We start from the raw sequence: 25385 nt of genomic DNA on the forward strand, positions 1-25385 counted from the left end.
AGTTAGGGCATTAACGCGCGGAATAGCGCGCGCTACAATGCCCCGCGCACTAGACACTAACGCCAGCATTGAGCTGGCGTTAGTTCTAGCCAGGTAGCGCGGGGTTAGCACGCTAATCTGCGGCGTGCTCTAAAAACGCTGGCGCACTTTAGAAAAAGGAGCCCCAAATGTCTACTAGAGCTGGCCCACCGGAAGACAGTTTTTTTTGACCCAACCGGCACACATCCCCATTAGACGTTTTTACAAGTTCTCGTGGCGTTCTCCGGCTCTCTTCACAGTCACAGTAGCACTGGACTCTTCTGCAATTGCTTTCTTTGGCAAGTACAGTGGTGCCTCGGTTTACGAGTGCACCGGTTTGCGAGTGTTTTGCAAGACGAGCAAAATATTCGCAAACTTGGTGCCTCGTAAACCGAGCTTGCCTCGCTATACGAGCGCTCCCCCCCCCCGTGAACCGGCACCTTCCCTTCCGCGATCCGGCACCCCCCCCCCGCCGCCATCGGGCACCCCCCCGCCACAACCTGAGATCCCCCAACCCACCCGAACCCTCTTCTTACTTCCAGTGTAGCCTCCGCATCGGCACCAGCATGTCCTGTGCCTGAAAATCTGCTTCCTGTGCCGGGCCTTGAGCATGCGCGCATGCTCAAGGCCCGGCACAGGAAGCAGATTTTCGGGCACAGGACATGCTGGTGCCGATGCCGATGCGGAAGCTTCACTGGAAGTAAGAAGAGGGTTCGGGTGAGTTGGGGGATCTCAGGTCGCGGCGGGAGGTGCCCGATGGCGGCGGGGGGAGGGGGGCCGGATCGCGAGGGGAGGGTGCCGGTTCGCGAGTGGGGCCTTCGGGGGGAGCAATGCCGGTTCTCATGGGGGGGGGGGGGAGCAGCGCTGCTGGCCTCGGGAGCGGGGGGAAGGTGGGGGGAAGGAACATATCAAAGCAGGTTTCCCTTACTTCCTATGGGGAAACTTGCTTTGATATACGAGCATTTTGGATTACGAGCATGCTCCTGGAACGGATTATGCTCGTAATCCAAGGTACCACTGTATTGATTTTTTTTCATCATTTTAGTGTGCGCTGCAGATTAGCGCATGCTAACCCCCACGCTATGTGGAAAAACTAACGCCAGCTCTATGGAGGCGTTAGCATCTCACGCGCACGGCAGTCTTTTGATAACGTTCTAATTTTGCCATTTTGTTTTCCGGTACTCATTCTTTTCCGGTGCTAGTGTTTTTCCGTATTCCTATTAGTTTTCTCTGCTTCACGTCATGGTTTTTATTATGATTCTATTTTTAGACTTTTTCAAACATGGGATTTTATTTCATCCCTTTTTGGTTTTATGTTTAAATCTGTTTATTGGTTTTAAAGAAGAAGCATAAAAATAGAACAAATAAACAGTAAACCCACGCACAAGAAAGTCCCCCCCACCCCCACCCTCCCTACCAACCACCCTCCCACCCATGGGAACAGCCATACCAATGTGCCACATATCAATTCAACAGTCTACTGCGTACAGTGGGTGTTAAAGTAGAACAAAAGGGTAACCAACAGCGTAAATAAAGAGAACCGGGCTTAGAATCCATATCAGCTATAGCCAGGCGTTCACATCCCGCCAGCTGGATCATCTGAGTCCGCCATTGCGACACTGTAAGGGTTTGTGGGGATAACCAACACTGAAGAATAGTCTTAAGTCCCATAAAAATAGCTTTCTGGACAAATGCAGCAGCACCCAGATGAACAGGAAGCAGGGAAAGTTTCAGCGTGAAGAGAAAAGTGTCCGTTGGCAACCAGGTGCAATTCCAAAGAGACTTGACATGCAGACAAATGCGTTTCCAGTATGCCCGTATGCCCAGGCATAGCCAGAACATATGGCCCAAGGAGGCCCTGGGGGGTCGCACACTTCGGACAATGGTCAGTGGCGCTAATGTGTGCCCGAAAGGCTCTGACAGGGGCAAAATACGCCCAGACCAAAAACTTGTAATACCTTTTGGTTTTAATCCCGTTGCAGTTTTTCCATTTTAAATTTGGCTCAGCTATTGTACATCGATCATGGGCCAGTTGTACCTTGTGTCATTGTTTTTTAAACATATCTTTTTTAGAAATATATTATTAAGCATATTGCCTCCAGTTTCCTTTTGGAGTTGTACACATTTTTTCAATAAATATCAAGGTTGGCCCGCGATTTTATCCAAGTCTTTAATTTTGGTCCACTGTGCATTTGAGTTTGAGACCCCTGAGCTACAGGAAAAAGGATGCGATAGTGCCTCTATATGAGGTTTTTTTTTCATATTTTCTTGTTCTGTTATGTTAATCAAGTTTTCTATTCTGCATTTACTTATTCAGTTCAAGGTGGGTTTACATTACAAGAGGCTGGGTCAGTTACCCAGGAAGTTACAATGGACAGTTTAGCTTGACATGGACATTCAATACCTGGTACAGGTATTAAGTACGTCATCTTTGGCTCATCGTTATGTCCCAGGAGTTGCATTGGACAGTCTAGAAATGGGCTTTTACAATTACCATTATAGTTATTTCCGGCTTGGCTCCCTCTCTTGGTACAGAAATGCTTTTAAAGTGGTCATAAATCGTAGTGTAAGTGGTAGTTGGTTCCAGCATTTTGCTAAATGATATTGGATGGATAAGATAATTTGCCTGGTAGATTTTTTATTGTTGCATGCTGGGAATTTTAAGTGGAAAAGATTTCTGCTGGAACATCTGTTGGAAGCACCCTGGAAAAGGATGGCCAACTCTGGACTAAATTCACTAAATGGTTTATGGTAATGCTCTGATCGGGTACCGATTGTCACTAAACCAGTTTGACTGGTTTAGCGACTGTTGGAATTTGCTGACCCGATGTTAAAAACGGCTCACTGTGGGGTGTTCTACTAAAGTCCAACTCTGGCATGCAAATGACCTCATTAGTATTAAAATGAGGTCATTAATATTACAATGAACCATCCAATCAATGGCCTAACATTTGCAGTGCCATAAGCGGACCACAAATACCAACCGAAAAAAACAACCTGCGAGTAACTGTGTTACCAACACGTATGCCTGTGTTTTCATTTTTTTTTCTATGGGCACATCTGACCCATAAAAAAAGTCGAGCTGCCCCACCCCGATGACCCCTGGAGCAAAAATAGAGGCAGAAGGGATGCCCACTTGCCTACTCCCTCCTGCTGCCACAACCCACCCCACCACCTGCCAAACTGACCCCTCAAATCTACCCCTCCCCTTCCCCACTTTACAAAAAATCATCAGGAGGGATGCCCACTCTCTCCTGCCACTGGATGTCCCCCCGGAAGCACCCATCACACCCCAGGGGAGGGGCCTTAGGCGTCTGAGCCAATCAGGACTTTCCTTTTCACTTATTGGTTGTTTGATTGTCACTGTTTTCTTATGTGTGTTTTTATGTAACCCACTCAGAATTGTGGATGTAGCGCGATATAAATGTTTTAAATAAATAAATAAAAATTTAGGTGCGAGCACTTATACCATGGCAACGGCTGCTGTAAGCGCTCAGGCCTAACTGCTCGCAGTAAGGTGCATAACTCCTAGTATCCTATGACCTGGGCGCTTAACTTCTAGGCAGACCCCTGACTCGTCCATGGCCCTTTGACCTCCATGCCCTTTTAGTTGCACATGATAGAATTTACATAGCATAAGATTAGCCATTCTGGGTCAGACCAATGGTCCATCTGGCCCAGTTCTGTTTCCAATAGTGGACAACCCAGGTCACAAGTACCTGGTAGAAGCAACTTCTAGAATAGGGACTGAGGGGCTGATTCTATAAACGGGCGTCCCGAATTGTAGGTGGTGGTAGGCCTCCTACCACCGTCTGGCAGCCAATCGGGATGCACGTTTTTAGAAAAAACCTCCCTGAAGCAGGACGCCTACACTTCAGGCGTTTGTCGTAGGTCTAGGGAGACAGATGGGGACACATAAGCTCACCCAACGTTGCGTGTGGGCATGGTTTTTGCTCAAACTGGCCTTGGGCGAGTTTAAGCAGCCCTAGGCATCTCCCTAAAGCAGCAGCAGATACAATACATTACATTATATTTGTGATTTCTATTCCGCCTGTGCCTTGCGGTTCTAAGCGGATTACAGTTAAAAGAGATCAGGACATTACCGAGAGAATTACATTACAACGATTTAAGTAAATTACATGTTGTGGTATAGAAATACAAGTATAAGATATCTGGATTTATCGATAGAATAACTTGACAGGGTTCAAATAGTTACAAGGTTCAGTGGGGAAAACAATATAGGCAACTGAAGAAAGATACCTAACTTTGAAGGAATCAGTTAAGTGGATACCTAAGGGAGATGCTTATTTAGGAGAAGGTTAAGTGGATACCTAAGGGAGATGCTTATTTAGGAGAAGGTTAAGTGGATACCTAAGGGAGATGCTTATTTAGGAGAAGGTTAAATGGATACCTAAGGGAGATGCTTATTTAGGAGAAGGTTAAATGGATACCTAAGGGAGATGCTTATTTAGGAGAAGATTAAATGGATACCTAAGGGAGATGCTTTTTTAGGAGAAGGTTAAATGGATACCTAAGGGAGATGCTTATTTAGGAGAAGGTTAAATGGATACCTAAGGGAGATGCTTATTTAGGAGAAGGTTAAATGGATACCTAAGGGAGATGCTTATTTAGGAGAAGGTTAAATGGATACCTAAGGGAGATGCTTATTTAGGAGAAGGTTAAATGGATACCTAAGGGAGATGCTTATTTAGGAGAAGGTTAAATGGATACCTAAGGGAGATGCTTATTTAGGAGAAGGTTAAATGGATTCCTAAGGGAGATGCTTATTTAGGAGAAGGTTAAATGGATACCTAAGGGAGATGCTTATTTAGGAGAAGGTTAAGTGGATACCTAAGGGAGATGCTTTTTTAGGAGAAGGTTAAATGGATACCTAAGGGAGATGCTTATTTAGGAGAAGGTTAAATGGATACCTAAGGGAGATGCTTATTTAGGAGAAGGTTAAATGGATACCTAAGGGAGATGCTTATTTAGGAGAAGATTAAATGGATACCTAAGGGAGATGCTTATTTAGGAGAAGGTTAAATGGATACCTAAGGGAGATGCTTATTTAGGAGAAGGTTAAATGGATACCTAAGGGAGATGCTTTTTTAGGAGAAGGTTAAATGGATACCTAAGGGAGATGCTTATTTAGGAGAAGGTTAAATGGATACCTAAGGGAGATGCTTATTTAGGAGAAGGTTAAATGGATACCTAAGGGAGATGCTTATTTAGGAGAAGATTAAATGGATACCTAAGGGAGATGCTTATTTAGGAGAAGGTTAAATGGATACCTAAGGGAGATGCTTATTTAGGAGAAGGTTAAATGGATACCTAAGGGAGATGCTTATTTAGGAGAAGGTTAAATGGATACCTAAGGGAGATGCTTATTTAGGAGAAGGTTAAATGGATTCCTAAGGGAGATGCTTATTTAGGAGAAGGTTAAATGGATACCTAAGGGAGATGCTTATTTAGGAGAAGGTTAAGTGGATACCTAAGGGAGATGCTTATTTAGGAGAAGGTTAAGTGGATACCTAAGGGAGATGCTTATTTAGGAGAAGGTTAAATGGATTCCTAAGGGAGATGCTTATTTAGGAGAAGGTTAAATGGATACCTAAGGGAGATGCTTATTTAGGAGAAGGTTAAGTGGATACCTAAGGGAGATGCTTATTTAGGAGAAGGTTAAATGGATACCTAAGGGAGATGCTTATTTAGGAGAAGGTTAAGTGGATACCTAAGGGAGATGCTTATTTAGGAGAAGGTTAAATGGATACCTAAGGGAGATGCTTATTTAGGAGAAGGTTAAATGGATACCTAAGGGAGATGCTTATTTAGGAGAAGATTAAATGGATACCTAAGGGAGATGCTTTTTTAGGAGAAGGTTAAATGGATACCTAAGGGAGATGCTTATTTAGGAGAAGGTTAAATGGATACCTAAGGGAGATGCTTATTTAGGAGAAGGTTAAGTGGATACCTAAGGGAGATGCTTATTTAGGAGAAGGTTAAGTGGATACCTAAGGGAGATGCTTATTTAGGAGAAGGTTAAATGGATACCTAAGGGAGATGCTTATTTAGGAGAAGATTAAATGGATACCTAAGGGAGATGCTTTTTTAGGAGAAGGTTAAATGGATACCTAAGGGAGATGCTTATTTAGGAGAAGGTTAAATGGATACCTAAGGGAGATGCTTATTTAGGAGAAGGTTAAATGGATACCTAAGGGAGATGCTTATTTAGGAGAAGGTTAAATGGATACCTAAGGGAGATGCTTATTTAGGAGAAGGTTAAATGGATACCTAAGGGAGATGCTTATTTAGGAGAAGGTTAAATGGATACCTAAGGGAGATGCTTATTTAGGAGAAGATTAAATGGATACCTAAGGGAGATGCTTATTTAGGAGAAGGTTAAATGGATACCTAAGGGAGATGCTTATTTAGGAGAAGGTTAAGTGGATACCTAAGGGAGATGCTTATTTAGGAGAAGGTTAAATGGATACCTAAGGGAGATGCTTATTTAGGAGAAGGTTAAATGGATACCTAAGGGAGATGCTTATTTAGGAGAAGGTTAAATGGATTCCTAAGGGAGATGCTTATTTAGGAGAAGGTTAAATGGATACCTAAGGGAGATGCTTATTTAGGAGAAGGTTAAATGGATACCTAAGGGAGATGCTTATTTAGGAGAAGGTTAAGTGGATACCTAAGGGAGATGCTTATTTAGGAGAAGGTTAAATGGATACCTAAGGGAGATGCTTATTTAGGAGAAGGTTAAATGGATACCTAAGGGAGATGCTTATTTAGGAGAAGATTAAATGGATACCTAAGGGAGATGCTTATTTAGGAGAAGGTTAAATGGATACCTAAGGGAGATGCTTATTTAGGAGAAGGTTAAGTGGATACCTAAGGGAGATGCTTATTTAGGAGAAGGTTAAGTGGATACCTAAGGGAGATGCTTATTTAGGAGAAGGTTAAATGGATACCTAAGGGAGATGCTTATTTAGGAGAAGATTAAATGGATACCTAAGGGAGATGCTTTTTTAGGAGAAGGTTAAATGGATACCTAAGGGAGATGCTTATTTAGGAGAAGGTTAAATGGATACCTAAGGGAGATGCTTATTTAGGAGAAGGTTAAATGGATACCTAAGGGAGATGCTTATTTAGGAGAAGGTTAAATGGATACCTAAGGGAGATGCTTATTTAGGAGAAGGTTAAATGGATACCTAAGGGAGATGCTTATTTAGGAGAAGGTTAAATGGATACCTAAGGGAGATGCTTATTTAGGAGAAGATTAAATGGATACCTAAGGGAGATGCTTATTTAGGAGAAGGTTAAATGGATACCTAAGGGAGATGCTTATTTAGGAGAAGGTTAAGTGGATACCTAAGGGAGATGCTTATTTAGGAGAAGGTTAAATGGATACCTAAGGGAGATGCTTATTTAGGAGAAGGTTAAATGGATACCTAAGGGAGATGCTTATTTAGGAGAAGGTTAAATGGATTCCTAAGGGAGATGCTTATTTAGGAGAAGGTTAAATGGATACCTAAGGGAGATGCTTATTTAGGAGAAGGTTAAATGGATACCTAAGGGAGATGCTTATTTAGGAGAAGATTAAATGGATACCTAAGGGAGATGCTTATTTAGGAGAAGGTTAAATGGATACCTAAGGGAGATGCTTATTTAGGAGAAGGTTAAATGGATACCTAAGGGAGATGCTTATTTAGGAGAAGGTTAAATGGATACCTAAGGGAGATGCTTATTTAGGAGAAGGTTAAATGGATTCCTAAGGGAGATGCTTATTTAGGAGAAGGTTAAATGGATACCTAAGGGAGATGCTTATTTAGGAGAAGGTTAAATGGATACCTAAGGGAGATGCTTATTTAGGAGAAGATTAAATGGATACCTAAGGGAGATGCTTTTTTAGGAGAAGGTTAAATGGATACCTAAGGGAGATGCTTATTTAGGAGAAGGTTAAATGGATACCTAAGGGAGATGCTTATTTAGGAGAAGGTTAAATGGATACCTAAGGGAGATGCTTATTTAGGAGAAGGTTAAATGGATACCTAAGGGAGATGCTTATTTAGGAGAAGGTTAAATGGATTCCTAAGGGAGATGCTTATTTAGGAGAAGATTAAATGGATACCTAAGGGAGATGCTTTTTTAGGAGAAGGTTAAATGGATACCTAAGGGAGATGCTTATTTAGGAGAAGGTTAAATGGATACCTAAGGGAGATGCTTATTTAGGAGAAGGTTAAGTGGATACCTAAGGGAGATGCTTATTTAGGAGAAGGTTAAGTGGATACCTAAGGGAGATGCTTATTTAGGAGAAGGTTAAGTGGATACCTAAGGGAGATGCTTATTTAGGAGAAGGTTAAGTGGATACCTAAGGGAGATGCTTATTTAGGAGAAGGTTAAATGGATACCTAAGGGAGATGCTTTTTTAGGAGAAGGTTAAGTGGATACCTAAGGGAGATGCTTATTTAGGAGAAGGTTAAATGGATACCTAAGGGAGATGCTTATTTAGGAGAAGGTTAAATGGATACCTAAGGGAGATGCTTATTTAGGAGAAGGTTAAATGGATACCTAAGGGAGATGCTTATTTAGGAGTTTGGATATTTTTGGTAAATGAGGTTCAAGGGGATGACTAGTGTGTTATTTGCTGGGGAGAGTGCATGTGCGATTGGGGAGGGGAATATTAAGTAAGGACGTGTTTTTTGAAAAGCAGGCCAGCAAAATGATGGCCTACATTTCAAAAGTTAAAGTAGATGTGGTCATCAGAGCTGATCACGACAAGAAATTCCCCGATCCTTCAGCTTCGGAGAGTCTTGCTGGCTCAGCCGATTGGGGGGGGGGGGGGGGGGAAATACCCCTGCCACGATCAGCTAAGTTGGTTGAGGCACAGCCCACCCCGACATGTACCCCGAAATTGACAGGAATTCAAGTTCAAATATAAAACCAGGGTTAAAATCTAAGCGGTTTACAATATCATAAAAGAAAGAAAATTCAAACAACCTCCCCCTCCCCCCATGACGAATGGCATGAGGTATGCCCACTCCCTCCTGCCTCCAGCCCCCCAAAGCTCTGACATCCCCCCCATAATGAATGACAGAAGGGATGCCCACCCCTCCTGCCACCAGCCCTTTCGATCCCCTGAACCTCCCAACTGCCAACACCCCATGAGTCTTAGGCCATGCCCATTGCATCCCAGGATGCACTGACAAGGGGAAAGCCCACCATTTTGAAGAGGTGGGCCTTCCGGCTGGAGGAAGGAGGCATCCCTCCAGTTGGACTTCCTTCACAAAGGTATAGGGCTGGGGTATGTGTGTCAGGGTGGGATCTTGAGGTTTGGGGGGGGTTGTTAGTGGTTGGGGGGTTTCGGAGGATCAAAATGGGCTGGTGGCAGGAGAGAGTGGGCATCCCTCCTGCTAATTTTGGGGGAACATGTCAGGAGAGGCCTCTGCCACAGCTGGCTCAGCTAATTGCAGCAAGGGTATTGTCCCTCTGATCAACTGAGCCGGCAGGACTCTCTGAAGCCGTACCTTCAGGGAGTCCTGCCGGGGATTTCCTTGCCGTGATCAACAAATAGAAAGGGATCCCTCGGCAAAGATAGATGGCTGAGCGATCAGGCTAAGGCACGATTCTTTATCCAGTGCCGGTGACATGAGCATCGGTTAGAGAATCGGGGGGGGGGGAAAAGGGGGGGGGTTAGTCATCTGTCCATTAGGGCAGACGCGACTCTGCTGGTACACATAGTAATATAGTAAATGACGGCAGATAAAGACCTGAATGGTCCATCCAGTCTGCCCATTAGTTATTCCCATTAAAAAAATATATGATTAATTTAACTTGTCTCTTCTTTGATATTTCTGGGCCACAGACTAAAGTCCACCTGGTATTGTCCTAGGTTCCAAATGCTGAAGTTGCCATCTAACAAGCCATTGTGACATCACTGCTGAGGTTGGCTCTTAGGCATTGGTGGAATGAGGCATTATGACATCACAATCTCAGCTCTGGAATGTTGCTACTCTTTGGGTTTCTGCCAGGTAAATGACGACAGATAAAGACCTAAATGGTCCATCCAGTCTGCCCATTAGTTATACCCATTAAAAATACATGATTACATTAACTTGTCTCTTCTTTGATAATTCTGGGTCATAGACTGTAAAGTCCACCTGGTATTGGCCTAGGTTCCAAATGCTGAAGTTGCCATCTAAGCTCACTTGCAGGATATCTGCTGTTGTTTGCAGGATATCTACCGTAAAGTCTGGCCAGTAACGTCCTCATGTTCCAAGTTAATGGAGTTCCCATTGATGCCCTCCCCAGCCCATCCTACACTGAATCGCCATAGACCGTGCAAGTCTGTCCAGTACCGGCCTTAGTTCCTTAATGTATACCATTATACACAATTCTCAGCTACTTCTTAGGCAACCACTGAGACCGACGCCCTCGACAGAATCAGCCTCTAAGGGCAGTTAGGTGCACAATTGGCAACTGTCAATTAATACTAATTTAAGCCAATAATTGGCTATTAACTACAACAGTCAATTATTAAGTTGTGCTCATAACTGACTACAGTATTCTATAAATTGCGCGTGTGAATGTGTGCACGCAGCATAAATTTGGGCACGCAAGTCTATATAATTAGGGGGTAACGACTGTATATAAGATCATCATATACATATGCAACTGCCAAAATTCCACCTACTTGATACATTCATATCCTACAATGCGATTATTTCAGAGGTTTGTGAACACGTAGGTGGAATCTGGGTAGAGAATGAGCAGGAATCACGTGTACTTGTGGACCTTATAGAATACTAAATTATGAGTGTACCTCTGCCGGTGTCAGGTCAAAAGCGCGCCGGGACAAAGGCGCGCGCAGACAATTGAGCGCAGCGCGGGGGTGCGCGCCGCACAAAATTACTGTTTTTAGGGCTCCGATGGGGGTGTGTGGTGGGGGAACCCCCCCACTTTACTTAATAGACATCACGCCGCGTTGTAGGGGCATTGTGGGGGTTTGGGGGTTGTAACCCCCCACATTTTACTGAAAACTTCACTTTTTCCCTGTTTTTAGGGAAAAAGTTAAATTTACAGTAAAATGTGGACGGTTACAACCCCCCAAACCCCCCATAACGCCGGTGCGGTCTCTATTAAGTAAACTGGGGGGGCTCCCCAGCAAACCCCCCCGTCGGATCCCCTAAAAACTGTAATTTTCTTCAGCGCACGCCTCCGTCTTGCGCTCAGTTGTCGGCACGCACCTTTGTCTTTCGCGGGGTTGTCTATGAACCACCTCTGCCACTTAGGCATACACACTTTCATCAGCTTTGCGGCTGGCATAAGTGCTTCCTCCTACATTATAGCCGCCACGTGTTTCGCCTATCACTATACAATGTTATGTTATCTAGCTCTTGTATTCCGCCAACTCCCACCAACGGTGGTTCAAAGCGGACGACAAGAGTACAGAAGGCCACAGAATATTCCGCAAATACGTCAGAAAACAGACATAATTGAAAGTAAAATCTATTAAATAAGCATGAAGAAAAAAAAAATGTACCAGTTGCGTAACGAGGGGCGGCGGCGCCCCTCCCCCACCCTCATCTCTGACCCATGGCTCCTTCCCAACCCCCCCCATGCCGCTTGTGCACCCCCTTCCTTTCCCCTGTACCGTCTTAATTTTCCAGGCGAGAGCAACAGCCGCATCTTGTCGGCGGTCCCTCCGACGTCACGTGCTAGGCGCGGGGGCCCCGGATGCGACGTCAGAGAGAGGAGACACTAACGCGGGCAGCAAGTTTATAATGCTGCTCGCGCAGGAAAAATGAAAGAGGTACGAGGGAAGGGACGCAAGCACGTGGCGGGGGGGGGGGGGCGGAGAGAAGGGCCGGTGCCTGCGCCCTTTACAAAGACTGCACCTGGAGTGGACCGCCATCTCCCCCACGCCCCCTTTACCATGCCAGTTCTACCAGCTTATTGTTAATGACACCACAGTGACGGAGACTTCTGGAAGCAATAATTTGAATAATTTGTATCTGATAATATAATGTACAGATCATTTCTTTAAAAGCAGTTCAGATCAGAAGTGCAATCGTGGGCAAGGTGTTGGCAGTGGACAAATGAGAATCCAGGCACTATGTGAACAAAGTTTCAGAGCCGCATACCATCTCACGAAGCTCATCACTTTGATGAAAAGCAGGCGTGACTGTATCATTTGAATGCCATGATTTTACTGTGTTTCAGCTCAAATATTTTTAACGTGCACCATTTGTTAAGCAGTGACACTGAAATATCAATTTTAAACCAGGCACGTCAACCTTCAATCACTTGTTTTTTTGAGTCGAAAGTTATTTGGGGGGGGGGTCAAAAGTTAATGGCTGTAAGCAGGAAGGGATTATTGCCTTTTGGAAACCGTAAAAGTGAAACTTGTTGGCCCAATATCCCCGAAACAGACCACTAAGGGCTCCTTTTACTAAGGTGTGCGAGCGTTTTTAGCGCTCAAAGGAAATTACCGCACACTATGCTTCTAGAACTAACGCCAGCTCAATGCTGGCATTAAGGTCTAGGGCGCGCTATTCTGCGTGGTAAAACCCTAGCGCACCTTAGTAAAAGGAGCCCTATGCTACGTACTTCTTCATGATTTATTTATTAAATATATAAAAATAATAACATTACTTAATTATAATATTGTAATCACATCATATGTCATATTGTATTAATAATTGTGAGGAGGGTGGGAGAAAATGATTGTTTTATGTATTATTTGTGTAGTTAATAGTGCGTTTTATGCAGTAATTTATGTTCAATTAATTGTATTGCACTGTCAAAGTTTGAAAATCAATAAAGATTAAAAAAACAAAACAAAACGTTAAGTTAAACAAAATTTAGAAGGTCCGATGAAGAGCTGAAAAAAGCCCACTGAGGAGTGGTTGAGAGAAGGCATTGAGAAATCTAATGGATACAGTACAGCTAAAATCTTATAAGCTGGTTTTTATGATTTGACTAAAATGTCAATAATATCAACATAGCTTAAGATAATTAAATGTGTGTAGCACAGTGGTCAGAGCCACAGCATCAGCACCCTGAGGGGGTGGGTTCAAATCCCATGCTGCTCCTTGTGACCCTGGACAAGTCACTTACTCCCCTCATTGCTCCAGGTGCATTAGAAAGAGTGTAAGCTCACTGGGACAGGTAGGGAAAAATGCTTGCGTAAACCGCTTCGGCTATAAATGCTAAAATAATATCATTTCTTGTTGAAATTCAAAGTGGTCACTGAAAGAACTGGAAAATAGTTGCCAGAGGATGTGGAAAGAGCGGATAGCGTAGCTGGTTTTAAGAAAAGCTTTGGACAAGTTCCTGGAGGAAAAGTCCATAGTCTGTTATTGAGAAAGACACGGTAGCATGGAATATTGCTACTCCTTGGGTTTTGGCCAGGTACTAGTGACCTGGATTGCCCACCCTGAGGACGGACTACTGGGCTTGATGGACCATTGGTCTGGCCCAGTAAGGCTATTCTTATGTTCTTAAAATACAGTGTGGGATTACTTTTTTATGCAAAAACCTTTTATAAAATCGTCCCCTGAATAACTCAAGATCACAGAATGACAACTGATGGGCAAGGAAAGCCACTGAAGAGCTCCAGGGTAGAGGTTTGCATGGGAACGGGATCGCGGGAATCCCACGGGGGTCCTGTGGGAATCCCCCCTAATCCACGGGACTCCCACGGGGACCCCCCTCTAGCCAACGGGACTCCCACAGGGATGGAAGGCTTTGGAAGCAGGGTTCGTCCATATAATATAATGGACACGTCAGCCTTAGTAAAAGAGGGGGTTTATAAGTGAATTACCTGAACAGAAAACCAAAAAAGGGTTCCACCAAAGAGATTCCACAAGGAAAACAGCCGCACAAACACAAAAGAAACTGTGGAATTGATGATCCTGTCAGAAGTAATTGCTGCTTTTTATGGGGACGGGCAGGGATGGAGGTAATTCCTTGCGGGGACAGGTGGGGACAGAGAGCATCCTGACGGGGATGGGTGGGGACGGAGAGGATCCTGGCGGGGACGGGTGGGGATGGAGAGGATCCTGGCAGGGATGGGTGGGGACGGAGAGGATCCTGGCGGGGACGGATGGGGACAGAGAGGAACCTGGCGGGGATAGGTGGGGACGGAGAGGATCCTGGCGGGGATGGAGAGGATCCTGGCAGGGACAGGTGGGGACGGAGAGGATCCTGGCAGGGACAGGTGGGGACAGAGAGGATCCTGGCGGGGTTGGGTTGGGACGGAGAGGATCCTGGCGGGGACGGAGAGGATCCGGGCAGGGATGGGTGGGGACAGAGAGGATCCTGGCAGGGTTGGATGGGGACGGAGAGGATCCTGGCGGGGACAGGTGGGGACAGAGGATCCTGGCGGGGTTGGGTTGGGACGGAAAGGATCCTGGCGGGGACGGAGAGGATCCGGGCGGGGATGGGTGGGGACGGAGAGGATCCTGGCGGGGACGGATGGGGACAGAGAGGAACCTGGCGGGGACGGATGGGGACAGAGAGGAACCTGGCGGGGATAGGTGGGGACAGAGAGGATCCTGGCGGGGTTGGGTTGGGATGGAGAGGATCCTGGCGGGGACGGAGAGGATCCGGGCGGGGATGGGTGGGGACAGAGAGGATCCTGGCGGGGTTGGATGGGGATGGAGAGGATCCTGGCGGGGACAGGTGGGGACGGAGAGGATCCTGGCGGGGATGGAGAGGATCCTGGCAGGGACAGGTGGGGACGGAGAGGATCCTGGTGGGGACAGGCAGGAATGGGTGGGATTTCTGTCCCCGTGCAACTCTCTACTCCAGGGTTAAAGTGGCCTACTTTAAGCGCTGTTTCCACAATTCCTAGCAGTCTGCTACACAGGCCTGGAAGTCAGGCAGTCGAAATGTGCCAAAGTCCGCTCTTCCCCAGCTACCGACACTTCTGACTTTCAGCATAACCACATTGAACACCCGTGACAACTATTTCCATCCATTCTGTTCAATTTGTGCATTTTGATTATACTGAAAACAAAAGCTCAGAGGGCAGAAGTTTTAGCACAGGGGGGGCAGATGATTACAGCAAAATGATGCTTCCAACAGAGAAGCGCAGCTCAAACAATTTGAGCAGATGAGAGGAGCACATCTGGCACAGCCGCCTGGAGCCCCCAACAGGTGCCATTCTCCAAATCTCTCTCGATTCCTGCAGAGAACCGATGAGATACTTGCCTGACGCCCAGGAACACGTTAAGGGCTGCTGTAATCCGTCCGCGTTCCAAGACCTTTTCGGCTGAGAATCTCACGTTCGGCGAAAGCGACAGCCCTCGAAAGTCTACGACTGGCTTCAGGAAGTAGCAGCCGCTCGTGTGAATCGGGAAAGCCACTAACGCTCTCCCAGATAGTCACACGATTCAGGCGTTACATGCTGCTGCCTTTGTCCTTCCCATAAAGACCACTAGTAATCATATTCCCTCCCGCCCCCCCCCCCCCCCCCAGCCGTGTAAATTTCACCGCAGGGCACTGCCATCTTCCACCGCTCACAGCAACTCCAGATCAGAAATAACTGACAGATTAGAGACGCTTCATTTGCAATCCGAGCTGTTGGGTTGTTCCCCCCTCCCCCCCCGCACTCAAAATTGTGCCGAACGCCCTGAAATGGACAAGCAGAGACCCCCCCCCCAACCCCGGCAACTTTCAGAATGAAACCCACCTAGGACCAGACAGGATCACAGCCTTTGCTCGAAGCAGCCGACAGCAGGGCAGGGCTGAGCAACCCCCCTGCAAACGCTGGGCAAGGGCACCGTCCACTCCACCCTCCCAGCGCGAGAGCTTCCGGGGGGGGGGGGTCTCGGTTCGCACTTGCCTCTGCCAGTAAACCCGAGTGGCCGAAAGATTGGACGACGCCGGCTCCCAGACTTTCATCATCGCAAAGGGTGGCCGGGCGGAACGCGCAGCGCCGCTGGACGTCCAACCGCCCTAGAACTTACCCGCACAAACGCATCGGGGCTGGCGGCGAGCGACAGGATCGGGCGCTCAGGACGAAGCCACTGTGCCACTCCGAGTACCTTGTTAAGGTGGCATCGCAGAGTACGGGGAGGGATGGGTAAGAAGAGGACAACGCCCAGCCCCCTCCCCCACCCCTTGAGAAGAACTTCAAATCAGAAGACCTAATATTAATAGCAACCTCTGCTGAGAAGGGGGGGGGGGAATTCCATTGGAAATGAAAATATACATTTTGAGCTGGTTCATTCGTTATGTAAATTCAAGCTAATTAGGAGGGAGGAGGGGGGAGATCGAGATCATCTTTATCGCTCCAGGAATCAAAGCATAGCTAGGGAGAGGTTTTCGCTCATTTAAGCAGGGACAGCATGAGATGAGTCTTTACCGGGCTTTTATCACTACAAAACAGCTCTTAGTGTTAAAACAGTCCATTTGGGTGAAAGTGACATTTAATACCCTATACTACCTCTAGATCTCTTAGATCTCAAGACCAGCAACTTTTAGCTATTCCCTCACTAAAGGTTATTAACACAAGGCGTAACACTATCTTTTCCATAACAGCCCCACAATCCTGGAACAATCTTCCATTGTACCTAAGACAGCAAAAAAACTTAACAAAATTTAAGTCAGAACTTAAAAGTTTTCTATATATTGACGCCTTTAATAACTAATTCTTCCTTTTTTCATTCAGCATCCATAACTTAAAGGTCAATTTGTCTTTGTCCCCCTCCCTATTGTTTTTTTACCCTGAATTTAATTAAATATTTTAAATTCGAATTAGTGATTGTATTATCAAATGTAACCATTAAATAATTTTTCCTTATGTTTCACTATAACCTATTTAAATTACTTTTAAATGTAATGTTATATGTGTTTATTTGTATTTTAGATAATTGTTTGTTTAATTTAATAATTGTAAGTGTGTTACCAACTATTTTATTTGTACATCGCCTTGAATTTTGAATAGGCGATAAATCAAAAATACCTAATAAACTTGGAAACTTGGAACACAGGGCCAGTTTCCTATAATGTGGCTGCCTGGCAATTTAATGGTGGCAGAGGGCTCAGACTTTTTTCTCTCTCTCTCTCTTTCTTCGAGTCCAGACACCAAATCCCACCTTATGACTTTCGGCTTTGACTTTTCTCAGTAGATCCAGGACGTCTTCTTTGCTGCTGGCGATATCATCTGCAGAGCGCAGGTCGTGTATCTTTCAGCCGTCAACTTTGAAACGGGCACTCTCTTCTTCCAAAGTTGCTTTCCTGAAGATGATTTCGCCGTACAGGTTGAACAGGTAAGGCGGCAAGATGCATCCTTTGCCTGATGTCAGGTTTGGGAAGGGGTAAAACGCGGACCTCGCGGATCTAAACCCGCACGGCCTTAAAAATCTGAGGTCCGTGTCCGTGCCGCTTGTAGTTTCTGTCGCTGACAGACCTCGATGAGATTTTAGCGCTGACGGATCCGTCACAGCTTAGGGAGGGAAAAGTATTAGGATCCGTCAGCGCCAAAATCTCATCAAGGCCTGTCAGAGACAGAGACGAGTGCTGGAGTTTGGAGACTTCTTTTCCATAACGCACGTCCGAAACCTATGTCCCCGCTCTCTTGGCTTCTGCTCTGCCGCTCCAGCACTAGTCTCTGGCTCTGACAGACCTCGATGAGATATTGGCGCTGACGGATCCTAATACTTTACCCTCCCTAAGTTGAGATGGATCCGTCAGCGCCAAAATCTCATCGAGGCCTGTCAGAGCCAGAGACGAGTGCTGGAGTTTGGAGACTTCTTTTCCATAACGCACGTCCGAAACCTATGTCTCCGCTCTCTTGGCTTCTGCTCTGCCGCTCCAGCACTAGTCTCTGGCTCTGACAGACCTCGATGAGATTTTAGCACTAACGGATCCGTCACAGCTTAGGGAGGGAAAAGTATTAGGATCCTTCAGCGCCAAAATCTCATCGAGGCCTGTCAGAGCCAGAGACGAGTGCTGGAGTTTGGAGACTTCTTTTCCATAACGCACGTCCGAAACCTATGTCCCCACTCTCTTGGCTTCTGCTCTGCCGCTCCAGCACTAGTCTCTGGCTCTGACAGACCTCGATGAGATTTTAGCACTAACGGATCCGTCACAGCTTAGGGAGGGAAAAGTATTAGGATCCGTCAGCGCCAAAATCTCATCGAGGCCTGTCAGAGCCAGAGACGAGTGCTGGAGTTTGGAGACTTCTTTTCCATAACGCACGTCCGAAACCTATGTCTCCGCTCTCTTGGCTTCTGCTCTGCCGCTCCAGCACTAGTCTCTGGCTCTGACAGACCTCGATGAGATATTAGCGCTGACGGATCCTAATACTTTACCCTCCCTAAGTTGAGATGGATCCGTCAGCGCTAAAATCTCATCGAGGTCTGTCAGAGACAGAAACTACAAGTAGCACGGACACGGACCTCAGATTTTTAAGGCTTTGCGGGTTTAGATATGCGTTTTAGCCCTTCCCTCAGGTTTTATTGGAAACCAGTTAGTCTTGCCGTATTCAGTTCTCACTGCAGCTTCTCGATTTTCATACAGGTTCTCTATCAGCTGAGTTTTGTGTCTGGGTACACTTCTCCCTCCATATCCGCGGGGGTTAGGGGCAGAGCCAGCCCGCGAATATTAAAAAAACCACAAATAATATTCGGGCCGGTTCCTCCCCTAACCCCCACTTCCCCCCAGCTATTTTAAGTCCTGCAAGCCCCCCCTTAAACCTTACCTGGTTGTCTAGCGGGTTTTCGGGGCAGGAGCGATCTTCCCACGCTCCTCGCTCTCGAGAGACTACGGGAGCTCAAGGCAGCCATTTCCTATGAGCAATATGCACAGGGCAGGAGCATGGGAAGATCGCTCCTGCCCCGAAAACCCACTAGACCACCAGGTAAGGCTTAAGGGGGGGGGGGGAGGCGCTTACAGGGCTTAAAATAGCCTAAAAAATTTTTGTTTAAAAATTGCAAATAACTGAATCCGCGGATGCTGAAACCGCGGATTTGGAGGGGGAAGTGTATTTCCATTTGCACTAGAGCTCTCTATAGTTCATTGTAATCCACACAGTCAAAAGCGTTGCTGTAGTCGATGAAGCAAAGGTACGAGGGCTTTTGGTATTCTTTGCGCTTCTCCAATATCCGTTTAACATTAGCCAAAACGTCTCGTGGTCCTTGACCTTTTCTGAAACTAGCCTGACCTTTGGGTAGTTCTTGCTCAACGTATGATTGGAGCCTTCATTGTATTATTTTTTCAGCAATACAGTGGTGCCTCGCATAACGAACACCTCGCACAACGAACGCTGCACACAACGAACTTCATGAAGTTATGATGCCGCTGTACAGGACCATGGTGAGGCCTCACTTGGAGTACTGCGTTCAATTCTGGAGACCTCACTACCGGAAGGATGTGCAGAGAATCGAGTCAGTTCAGCGAATGGCCACAAAGATGGTCTGGGGGCTCAAAGATCTCACGTATGAAGAAAGACTGAATAAACTGAGGCTGTACTCACTTGAGGAACGAAGAGAGAGGGGTGATATGATTGAAACGTTTAAGTACATCACGGGCCGTATCGAGTCGGAAGAAGATATCTTCTACCTCATGGGACCCTCGAACACCAGGGGGCATCCGCTAAAAATCAGGGGAGGGAAGTTCCATAGCGACTCCAGAAAATACTTCTTCACTGAAAGAGTGGTGGATCATTGGAACAAACTCCCACTGCAGGTGATTGAGGCCAACAGCGTGTCGGACTTTAAGAGAAGGTGGGATATTCACAGGGGATCCCTAGGGGAGTGAAATCAGAGGGCGGGTATTTGGAGTGGGCAGACTTGGTGGGCTATAGCCCTTTTCTGCCGTCTTTTTCTATGTTTCTATGTTTCTATGATTCACACAACGAACTTCGTTTCACACAACGAACTTCACACAACGAACTTCGTTTCACACAACGAACTTCGTTTCACACAACGAACTTCGTTTCACACAACGAAGTCGCCCGAGCTGCCGATGTATTGCATCCTTCCGCGCAGGCACTGCAGGCAGTCGTTAGTCACTGCGCTTAACTGCCCTCTCTCACTGTATACAGTCGTCCTTTTAAGATAAACTCAATATTTTTTATATATCATGGCTTCTAAAAAAAGCAGGAAGGTGATTTCTGTTGAAATGAAACGGGAAATAATTAGAAGGAGTGAATGTGGGGTAAAACAGTGTGACCTCGTCAAAGAGTTTGGCCTCAGCAAGACCACCATTTTCACCATTTTGACAAATTTATCTTTTTTTATGTCATCTTAGCATATTTTATGCTGCAGAACGAATTATTTTTTTTAACATGTATTGTTATGGGAAAACGCGTTTCACATAACGAACTTTTCGCATAACAAACTTGCTCCTGGAACGAATTAAGTTCGTTGTGTGAGGCACCACTGTATTTTGCTGGCGTGTGGAATTAATGCAATCGTTCTGTCGTCCTTACAGTCCTTGGCGTCACCTTTCTTCGGTATAGGTATGAACAGTGATCTCCAATTGGTTTGCCATGTTTTTTTCCTTCCAAATCTGTTGGCACAGCTGAGTGAGGGCCATGATAGCACTTTCTGAGCCTTTTGTTAATTCACTTGGAATACCGTCAATACCAGGTGACTTGTTTTTTGATAAAGCTTTAATCGCTGCTATGCCTTCTTCTTTTAAAATATCTGCTTCTACTTTGGCTTCAGTTTCCAGTTCAATTTCCCCAGTGTTGCCCTCAGTGCCTATATATATATATATATACTGTATATGAGGGTGTTTCAAAAAGTAACAGCAGCAAATTGACAGTATTTTATGACATGAACACGCCTGGCATTTCAAATTTCCACGCAGGGAAGATACATTCCTAGAGGAAATGTTGGCACTGCTCCATAGATTGCATGGCGAAATGTGGGCGTGCATCTGATCAGATAATTTGCATGGGGACTCTTTAGTGAATCGGTCGCCCGGCAAGGCTCGGCAACGGATTGCCCAGATCGGTGAGTTTAGTGAATCTAGACCAGGGGTGTCCAATGTCGGTCCTCGAGGGCCGCAATCCAGTCGGGTTTTCAGGATTTCCCCAATGAATATGCATGAGATCTATTAGCATACAATGAAAGCAGTGCATGCAAATAGACCTCATGTATATTCATTGGGGAAATCCTGAAAATCCGACTGGAATGCGGCCCTCGAGGACCGACATTGGACACCCCTGATCTAGACCTTAGAATAAAAGCTGGCTTTGCACACTGGGGTGATATTAGTAAATAGCGTTAATATTATGAGATTAAACACTATTGCACGAAGTTGTTGGTTGTTTACAGCAGAGAGGAGTCAGGCTAATCTTGGTTGTCTTTGAAAAGACAATAACCTAAGTAGCACTTTCCTTTGTTATATAACAGAATGCAACCTATGGGATAAAACCTCTTGACAACTGTATTGTGTTTCTCATATAATAGAACTCCCCCGGGCTGTTTTCCCTTTTGTTACTTGTTGATTTTTCTGAAGCAGGAAGTGGTAGTGGAGTGGGGGGACCAGCCTACAACCTGGGTCTCCTTCCTTTGCATTCAGAAGTGATTTCCACCCACCTCCCTGACTAGGTGGAGAAGCAAAGGTTCCCTAACTAGTTCAGGAAAAAAGGCAATGATGAGAAGTTTAGAGCACTAGTCTTGTTTTCAGGATTCCGACAATGAATATGGATGAGATAAATTTGTATAAATGGAAATCTATTGCAAGAGATTTTTCATTAAAGCTGGCTGAAACATTTCCTTTCCACTGGGTGTGGTCAAGGCCTGAGTAGCCGATTATCAAGAAAAAGATTATTATAGACTACTCTTTCTCCTAGGACAAGCAGGATGAGTCAGCCACATATGGGTGTTGTCCCAACAGCTCCCAATTTGCGGATAAGCTCTCCAATAGCTCAGAGAGATTTTTTTTTTTTTTTCTCTGAGCACGTGCAGTGCCCGGGCCCCACTGGGCATGCCCGAGCCCTACCCATTTCCCCTGCTTCCCCCTAATCCCCAGTCTTTAGTTTCCGCCCGTTCCCATCGGTCGGATTTTCTACAGCTCTCCATTACAACTTTTCTACTCATCAACTTGAGATGCCTGAATCATCTAAAGAAACAACTGGGATGCAGGAGGAGGATGAACACACTGGATCCTCATGAATTGTGCGCCCACTGATTGGATCCGGCGCTCGAGGTTTCCGTGTTGCTTGCATTGTGCGCACATGTCACCACGTGCATGCAAGCTAAGGAAGAGGGCACTGAGAGACTTCATGAAGAGAAGTGAGGCCCGAGAATCTTCCTCCAGCAGCCATCCTCATCGGAATGCAGCAGTGGGGGATCCACAAGCTACAGCGGCAAGAAGCCTCCAGGATGCCCTGGCTCAGCTAATCCCCCCGCCTGCACTTGGCCCGGTAGAGAAATATCTCCCGGAGTCCCTGCATGTTGCCGCTTACAGCCAGCCTCTGCAGGGCATGAAGAGAAGTGAGGCCCAAGAATCTTCCTCCAGCAGCCATCCTCATCGGAATGCAGCAGCGGGGGATCCACAAGCTACAGTGGCAAGGAGCCTCCAGGATGTCCTGGCTCAGCTAATCCCCCCGCCTGCACTTGGCCCGGTAGAGAAATATCTCCCGGAGTCCCTGCATGTTGCCGCTTACAGCCAGCCTCTGCAAAGCAGCTGATAGGAGTCTCGCCAGACCGAGAGATCTCTCCAGGAGTCCCTGCATGTTGCCACGTAGTCAGCCTCTGCAGGGAGCCGATCGGGGTTCAAAGGTAAGTCCTATCTGCTTGTTTTTGGGAAAACCTCTAATAATCTATTGCAGCCCCGAGGGCTCTGCCCCACCCTCCTCCCAATCTGAATTTAAGGAGAAAGAATCTCCCATGCTTCTTTCCCTTGGAGGGGACCTGCAGACCTCTTCCTCCAGTAGGAGACATGCTGCCCCAGAGTTCAGCTTGTAAAGGACATGCTGAACAAAAAACAACAACTAGATGTTTCTTTCCCTCTTGGGGTCCTGCAGAGTCTGCAATTCACACCTCTCCCACCCCTCCCCCCTCCCCCTCTCATGTTGCGAACGAGGAGTCTGCCTTTCTCAGCAGGGTGCTGATATCATCAGAGATGCGGCATGTCAGACCATGCCTCTCCAAAGGTGGGGGTTTGAAACTCCTCAGTCTAAAAAGCTGTTTGCTCTTCAAAAAACCTAGGCAGAGTGCTTTTCCAGCTAGCATGAGGGACTCTTTACTATTCATGATTTTTATAGCACTGAAAGGCATATGCAGCGCTGTACAGTTTAATATACAATAGGCAGTACAGCAGGAGAAGCCCACTCAAGAGGCATTATCACTCCTCTTTCTCTGCCTCCAGGCACAGTGGGAAACGCAGCCAGGAGCACTGGCACAGATGAAGGGGTGCATCCTGCCCCCTCTCTGCAGGCTCTCCTCCCCCTCTCAAGAAGGACAGAGAAGGGCGGTGGGGTACATGGAGCCACCCAACCAGTCAAGTGGAACAGCACATGAACCTGCGAACCACCAGGGGTGGGACCAGCAGCCACAGTTAATCCTCCTGCTGGCCCACTCCTCTCTCAGCGGGCTACACTCCCCACAATGCCCCCCTTTAGAGGGAGCCACGCACAACAACATGGCGCGGACCAGCGGCATGCCATGCACCCAAGCAACGGAGGAACAAGCTACACACCAGCCTCCAGCCATGCCCCGAGTCACCACCCACAAAAATAAATAAATAATTTACTTTAAAAAAAAAAGAAAACCCACAAACGAGGACTCACCCCAAGTCCCTCTAGAAACTCACAGCTTTCTCAAGATCCACGTGGGTGGACAACAAGTACCCAAGACAGAGTACTACAAGGCCTGAACTACCAGTACCAGTACTTCACGCAGGCAGTGGCGATTCCAGTCCACAAGAACCTCCTGGACTGCAGAGACAAGATTTGGCTGACTCCCTCCTCAGGGCAACCAACATTAAGGAGACTGGGATTGAAGTACCAGATCTTTCCAGCCCAGGGATTTGACAACCCGCTGCAGCCATACATGGACATTGCGGTAGCTTAAGAGAAACAGGGCAGCACGACCCCCCCCCCCCTCCAATCCCCGTCAGGGAAGGACCTGAAAAACCCTGGTTTCCACAGGGAAAAAGGCCTTCGAGGGCACAATGCTGAGCGCACAAATTGCTGCGCTCCAGTTCCAGATGCGGCTTTATCAGGAGGCAAGTGAGAGGAAATAAATAAATAAAATAAAATAGGGACTCCAGCTCACTACTGAGCCAGTCCACACTGGCAGCAGTCTGTGCCCCAGCACTCGCAACAGTAACATAACTGCTACGCAAACAAGCACCGCCCGAGGGGCAGGGGCATCCAAGGGCAGCCCTCTCCCCAAGACAAAAACAGAACCTTGACCACCCTCTGGCCCAGCAGGATCAGATTGTCTGCGAAGGCTTGGCCCAGGATCACCATCGACCAGTGGGCCCTCAGCATCATCAAGCAGGGATTCCGAAGTCGTCTCCACTCCCGCCCCCGCCCCCCGAGTGGGCGGGGCACCCTCCATCTGATGACCCAATTTTCCTACAGCAAGGAGAGGATCTGCTTCGGTAGAATCAATAGAGGCGGTGATGAACAGAGGAGATCACCAAGGGGTTTCTACTCCAGGAACCCCCGCGTCACCATGGACAAGGACAACGCTCGTTCCTGGATCTCTGCAAGCTCAACAGGTGCATACACAAGGTCCAGATGCACTCTCTGGGTACAGTCTTGGCCCTGTTACAGCCCGAGTATTGGCTAGTATCCCATGCACCCAGCCCACAGGAGGCATCGTCGCTTCTATAGCCAAGACAGACGCCTCCAGTACAAGGTCCTGCCCCTTGGACTCTCAACGGCTCCAAGAGCGTTCACAAAGTGCGTGCCAGTGGCACATCCTCACCTTCAAGGGGTGCGCGTCCTATCTTATCTCGATAGCTGGCAGCCCCATCAACCACCATAACCCTCCTCCAAGAACTGGGGTTCCTCATCAACTACATGAAATCCCACCTGATACCCACCCAGGGGATATCGTTCATCTGGGCAGTCATCGACACCACGCAGACCAAGGCCGTCCTACGGGACTACCAGATCGACGCCATGACATCCCTGGCCCAGTGCATCCCTGACAGCAGCTCATCGTCAGCACGCTCCGGTCGTTGTTGTGCAGCACACCAGACTACTCATGAGATCCCTGAAAGGGCACCTCAGACGTCACTGGGACCAGTGTACCCAACCTCTGACCACCCACCTACTGGAGCTCAGGGCCATAGGGAATGCCCTTGAAACCTTCAAACAGGCAGGGCAGTCCTCACCCAAACAGAAAACCAGGTGGCCTTGCACTATATCAACAAACAGGGAGGGA

At 46.9% G+C, this 25385-nt stretch overlaps 1 protein-coding gene across 1 annotated transcript in view; it reads right to left on the reverse strand.

Annotated features, from left to right (window-relative positions):
• Positions 1–25385, reverse strand: part of DLG2 (discs large MAGUK scaffold protein 2) — a 1272293-nt gene that overhangs the window by 238462 nt on the left and 1008446 nt on the right. The gene's annotated exons all lie outside the window — the stretch shown is intronic.

This window comes from Geotrypetes seraphini, chromosome 6, assembly GCF_902459505.1.
Source record: "Geotrypetes seraphini chromosome 6, aGeoSer1.1, whole genome shotgun sequence".
In the NCBI taxonomy this organism is placed as follows: Eukaryota; Metazoa; Chordata; class Amphibia; order Gymnophiona; family Dermophiidae; genus Geotrypetes; species Geotrypetes seraphini.